This window comes from Poecile atricapillus, chromosome 4 (genome assembly GCF_030490865.1).
Source record: "Poecile atricapillus isolate bPoeAtr1 chromosome 4, bPoeAtr1.hap1, whole genome shotgun sequence".
NCBI lineage: Eukaryota > Metazoa > Chordata > Aves > Passeriformes > Paridae > Poecile > Poecile atricapillus.
This window is the reverse complement of record NC_081252.1, coordinates 2,884,637-2,890,636: the sequence shown is the minus strand read 5'-3', so window position 1 is coordinate 2,890,636 and position 6,000 is coordinate 2,884,637. Positions and strand designations below refer to the sequence as shown.

Sequence of the window (6,000 nt, the reverse complement as noted above, 5' to 3'; positions counted from 1 at the left end):
GGTCAGCAGGCGGCCTTTCCTGCAGCCAGCAGCTGTTTATGTGCTGCGAGCGAGCATTAGCACATGGATAACACTAATCCCGCCGTGCCTAAGCCGTGGCAGCCTTCAGGGCTGAGCTCTCCCCCGGACACAGCCCCGAGCAGTGCTGATGCTGGAAGCCTGCTGCGAAGTCAAACACTTTGCAGTTCTACTGGCTGAGGCTATGCAAGTCAAGGTTGTACAGCTTGCACCGTGGATGTTTGCTGGCTCGTAGCACTGCCTGGCTCGAATAAAAGCTGTTGGTTTCTGAGAGTTATTTACAAAAATGTTGCCACTGCAGCTCTTTCAGAGGACATCCAGTGCTTTCTCCCATCTTGTATTTTTGTGCTTTTCTCTCCAATTTCCTGTTAAGTTGTTGTGACTTGTCTTTTAATAACTGCTTAGAAGCATGATCCTATACAAGCTGTAACAGACAAGTTCAAGCCAGTCTTTCACTCGGATACAGCCTTCTTGAGGATGTGGCTTCTGCCCTGCTCCACTTGGCTGTCTTTGGTTTTCTAGTCCTTCTCTCTGAGCAGTTCTGCTGAGTTAACCCATCTGGTCGCTGGGGCTGTTCCTGACTCCTCCTATTTCAGCACCAGCTATGGCTGTACGCTGCCTGCGTGCTCCCTTCTCATCCCTCCCTTCAGATTTGCCTGCGCTGCCTTGTTGAAGCCGGAGCTGTTGCCCTCTGCTGAGCCTGCACTGCACCTTTGGTGCTGTCCTCACTGCGGCTCACGGCCTTTACCCCGAGCCCTCGGCCCAGCACGGTGGCCCCAGGTCAGTGCCTGGCTCGTCGGTCAGTCACCTGTGTCCTGCCTGTGCTGTGCCTCGTGTCACAAACAGCAGGGCTTGGCTTTGGGGGTGTCCTTCCTGCCCTGCAGCGCTGCTGCTTTCCCCAGGGTTTCCTGCACTGCTCCAGCCTAGTTCTCTAGGTACTCCAGGTGTGCTTGTCCTTGCCAAAGTTTCTTTGCTGTCTCTGCTATGTTGTTGTCCAGAGAGTGGGCTCATGCCAGCTGACTGAAGACCTTTTTCCAGTGGGGGTTTTGGCGCAGCTCGTGCCGCTTTAGAGCGGTCTGGTTTCTGCCTGGGGAGACTTGTGGCACAGGAGCATAGCTCTGTTTTGTGGAACTGAGCGGTCTGAGCTCTTGAGGAGTACAGTGAGATTCCCTGAGGCTGGGAGCCATCGGGCACTCCACTGTCAGCATTCCTCGTGCTGTTGTGCACGCACTTACACTCAGGTTTCTATGGCTAGTGAGTGCCCCTGCTATTCTTAGACCTTCAGCTGTGAAGAACAGATTCATCTCACAGTTTTAGCTCCTTCCTGCTGAGGTTTGCTCTTCCCCTTTGACATAACCACGGCTTGTGCACAGCACTAGCCTTTTCCTGGGAGGACAGTGTGACACTGTTGGCTTCCCAGCCTGTTTCAGCACTTTAGGATAGGTGGGACTGAGCTTTGGGGATGCTGTGGCACGGTACACTCTCAAAAGGAATTCTTACTGTGTTTGCCAAATGTCACGGCTGTGTTGCACGCTTTAACTCCTGTGATACACGTTTGCTGTTATGTAGGTATGTAAATAATGGCCTTCCTTGAGATCTCCTAGTGACTTAGCCTGTGCCTGCAGTGGGACTCACGGAATTCGTCCGTGCCGGAGATGAGTCACTAGCTCTTCCTGCCTGAAAATTTCCTTTTCTCCCAAGGTTGCTCACCCATGATACACTCCAAGTGATAATGCATCTTCATTTTATGTTTTATTGACGGTCTGCACTTGCCAGTTGCCCTCAGATGAGGACACCTCCAGCATCTGGTTGCACTGTTAGCTTTCAAGACTGCTGTTAGCATTGCTTCTGGGATGGCCGGTGCAATCCAGCTGGAATTGTATTGGCAGGAGGTCAGAAAGCATTGCTGGAAATGTAGCAATTGTGTTTGCTTGTTGTGCAGCACAGGCTGAGGATCTCTGGATCTTTCAAAGCCCTTGTGTGAAACCCTCCTTTTAGCCACTCTGGTCAGGAATTTTCTGTCTCTTCATTTGCTGTGCTGCCTTTGAGGGTTTTTTGTTTTTCTCCTCTGCTCTGCTTGTCTCTAGTGCTGGAATATAACCCAGTTCTCCTTCCTGGTCTGTCACGCCGCTGCCCACGGACCGAGCCTTTGTATTTCATTTCCCTACACCGGCACATATGTTGGATGGGGATACCTGCACTGTGCTGCCATTTCACCTGCTCAGCTCTGAGCCTGGATATTTAGGCTAAAGTACTGGCTGTTCCCATTCTGATCCTTGTCTCGGGTAGCTGTAGTTGCTTCAGGTCTTGGAAGACATTTCTGTGGGGGATTAGATCTGTCCTACGACATTTCCTGCTGGCTGGAATAGGATGTCCCTGGAATCATCTTTTTTTTCACTAGGAAGCACTTAAAGTCTCGAAATTCAATGTAGACACTAGAATTCTTGGCCTCTTAATGTAAGTACTGATTTCCACTTGTGCTGCTTGGTTTCAGGATGTTTTCTTTGGGGGTTTTGTTTTTTGCAACACCCCAAACCTTTCAGTGCTGTCTCTGCTCTGGTTAAAAAGTTACATTCTGTATTTTGGTTAAAGTTTTTGTTGTTGCTGTTTTTTTTTTTTTTAAAGGGGACTGTGGGCTGTGTATAAAAATGAACTTTAATCTGAAATACTGCCCAAACTGTCAGCAACTGCAAGTCCTTGGTTCCAGTGGTGACTGCCTGACAGCTGTGAGCGTGAGTCATCGGTGGCACCTGTGCTGCTGATAGCAAGGTGTGCCTGGAGGCTTGGCCTGGCTTTTTTAACCTTTTAACTGCTGTACAAGTGGTTGGGGAGGATGGCAGGAGCTAGAGGGAAATTGTCAGCTGCTGGTTTTTAAAGAGCAGAGGTTGAGATGGATGTTAAGGGAAATAGATTTCTCAATGAGACAAATGTTGGACGGGGAGATGCTGGTATAGTAGAGCTGATTCTCTTCTGATATGGCTCATACTGTTTTACTCATCTGGCAGGATATGAGAGTGAGATGCCTTGGACTGAATCTTTGGCTCGTGTTCATTATTGGAGCTTCATTTCCAAAATAGCTCCGCAGAAATCAAACCAAGAAGCAGATCCCAGAGATGGAGGAGCTTTGAGTCCTTAAAGGAAACAGTACAGCTGTATTCTGGGGTGAGACTGAGGTATTTTTAGGCTGGCTTTGAAGCAGGCTCTTGCTAAGTAGAATCCATGAAGATCTGTGACGTGCACGATTCACCGGGAGCCTTGGGAAAGGGAGCTGGGGTGCCTTGCACACCCCGGCTGGGGCCAGCGGGGCTGTGCTCCAGCAGGGTCACAAACCCTGGTTCTGCTCCAGCAGCAGGGTGTGCTGGGGACATTGCTGTCGTCCAACAGCAGCATTTCATCAGTGCTTCTGCTCGGCATGGTGACGAGAGGAGGCTCCCATCCGCAGGATGGGGTTTTTTCGTCCCTCAGTGGTCAAAATGAGGGCTCTCAGCTTTCTTTACAGGCTCAGGTTAGCTGTCAGGTTTGAAACTGGTGGGCTAGCAGTTCTTAGGGTTGCTCTAGACCACTTTTACAGGAGCGAGATGATTTTAAGGAACTTCCTGAAGGGTTTCTGTGTTAGCTTTTGCAAATCCTTTGGCCCTTGAAGTTAGCTTGGATGGAACTATTGCTTTGAATTGCACGACTTGTGTATCTCATTGGAATGACCGAGTGAGGGGTGGGAACAGGCAGTGACCTGAATAAAGCAGAATACGTCACATTACGTGCTGAGGGAATGAGGTGAGCAGGGACCAGACCAAGCAGGCTTATGGACATGAGGAGTAAATTCATGGATGGAATTTTACGTCCAGGTTTGGAAGTACAATGCTGAAAGGTCTGCTCAGCGGTGAGGGGCTTCTGTTGTTTCTAAAGGAGGGAAGGATAAAAACTGACCTGTTTTTCTGTAGCTGACAACTGTACTGAGAGTTGGGAAGTGTCACCTGAAGACACACCTAAAGAGTTATTGCAGTGTATGGCGTTTCCCTCGCATATCTGATGGAAAGGAAGAGGGACAGAGTGGAGGTTAGGAATGTTCCATGCTGCTAACCTGTTACCTTGAGCGATTGCCAAAGCTTCAGCACTCAGAGAGCAGGTGGGTGCTGAGTTCCTGCCTTGCCAGTGACACAGCAAAACCTCTGTGCTGGCTCCTGCCTGCTGGACTTGTGAGGAAGCAGCAGTGGGAGAACAAAGGCAAGGGTAAGTTCCTCAAGGAATTTTAATATCTTTGTTTCTCTCTCTGGAAGGTCTGCATGTCCCATCACTTCCCAAGGGAAGCATTTGCTGTTTTGCTCTTCACAGATGATGGCTGATGGGGCTGAGGATGCTTACTGTGGGGGGATGAGGTTACTGTGAGCCTTCTGTGGTGATGAATTCAGTCATGCCATGGCAGTTCCATACCTAGACCCAGGGCAGTGCTGCCACTCGAGGGTGGTGTGTGTAGGAGAAGCCGTTTGCGAGGGGCTGGATGCTCCAGTGGTGGTTGTTGGGTCAGGCCTTTACATCCCCACAGAGACAGTGAATAGGAACTGCTTTGAAGGGGATCTACTGATGGTTCTTCCCTGCCAAATAAACAGGTTAACGACTAAATAAGGCCATTACAAACTTGGCAGCGTCTTTTGTTTTCTGTCTTCTGCTGGCTCAGTTGCTTTGGTTAAAAAGCTCTTTGTGTCAGTGCAGGTTTTGCCTGGGAAAGCTGGAATAATTTCTCACAGCAAGAATAAATTTTCACCAGGAAAGGCTGTGCTCAGCCTACAAACCCTTTGTTGGCATGAGGCAAGGCAGAGGTGAGCTGATCTCATGGCACAGGCTTGCCCTCGGAGTGAAGGTCTGGGTACAGCTGTTTATTTGAACTGGGACTTAGTTAAGCACATGTTGTAAGAGAATGAAGGTTTGTTGTTTTCTTTTCCCCCTGGCACAGAGCATATTGTCAAAGAGGAACCCACCAGGTTAGCCTGTGGTTTCTATGTTTGTTTTCTTCATAGCATCTCCCAGCCAGGAAAACATGCTGCGAAAGGAGTCGGGAGAGAGCCATCAGTCCCAAACCTGACGGTGTTTTTGAGGCTCTAATCTCCCTTTCATGCCCTAAATATGGTGGGGTGAGAGGGAAAGTGATCTCTAATCCAGCTAAGCACACCTGACTCCAAACTTGGGTTTGTTTGCTCGAGATGAAGATATGCAGATGAGCTCTCTGTCAATGTTTAATGAAAGGGGTTAGGGCAGTGCTTTCCTCTGACACTCATAAATTTGAAATACTTGTATTTTGCTTTGGATATGAGTTGTGTGGTTTTTCTCTTCCTTTTTCCCTTCCTGGTATCTGAATTCTGCTGGCTTAGAGCACAAGTGCATTCAGTTTTTACAAATCACTGATGAGAGAGGGAGAAAGGAGATGTTTAAGGTACCCTTCAGCCTCTCAAGAAGAGTGTGTGTCTAAACTTCTTTTCTGTGAGAAAGCTGATTTCCCCCCACAGGCAGGTTCTGCTCTGGCAGGAAGGGACATCATGAGATGTGGGATTGGTCAGACTTTTACTGCTTTGGAAAAACAAGTTCGATGAGGAATGTAAAACCAGGATTGTTGGGGTAGTAAGATGAAAAGTATACTGCAAATATAAATAATGTGGAGAAGAACAGCCTCTGTGAAGCTGGCATTGCTGTGGCATTCAAAGATCCATTTCACCCTGGAGCTCTTTGCTTATCTGCTGTTGGTAAGGAATTGGGCATGTTTAGATGTTTCCTAAGAGAAGGAAAAGGGTGTTATGACTTCCTTGTAATGAAGGCATTTGCTTATAATTCATGTAGAGCAGGGAGTCTTTCTAGAGGCTGATGAAAATCCCCACCCCAGCCCCACTGCTGATTTCTTCACTTGTCCTAGCTGCTGTTACAAATTGCTTACCACAGCAGTGCGCTCCTTGCCTCTGGCAGCCTGTTGCACAACCTCATCTCCAGGGATTT

The 6,000-nt window shown here is 48.6% G+C and overlaps 1 protein-coding gene across 2 annotated transcripts in view; it reads left to right on the top strand.

Annotated features, from left to right (window-relative positions):
* Positions 1-3,755: 3,755 nt before the first annotated feature.
* The window catches only part of SLC4A4 (solute carrier family 4 member 4), a 143,891-nt gene continuing 141,646 nt past the window's right edge, over positions 3,756-6,000 (top strand). For both annotated transcript variants that reach the window (XM_058839097.1, XM_058839099.1), the window contains exon 1: positions 3,756-4,248. The gene's annotated coding sequence lies outside the window, so the exon portion shown is untranslated. The remainder of the gene's footprint in view (positions 4,249-6,000) is intronic.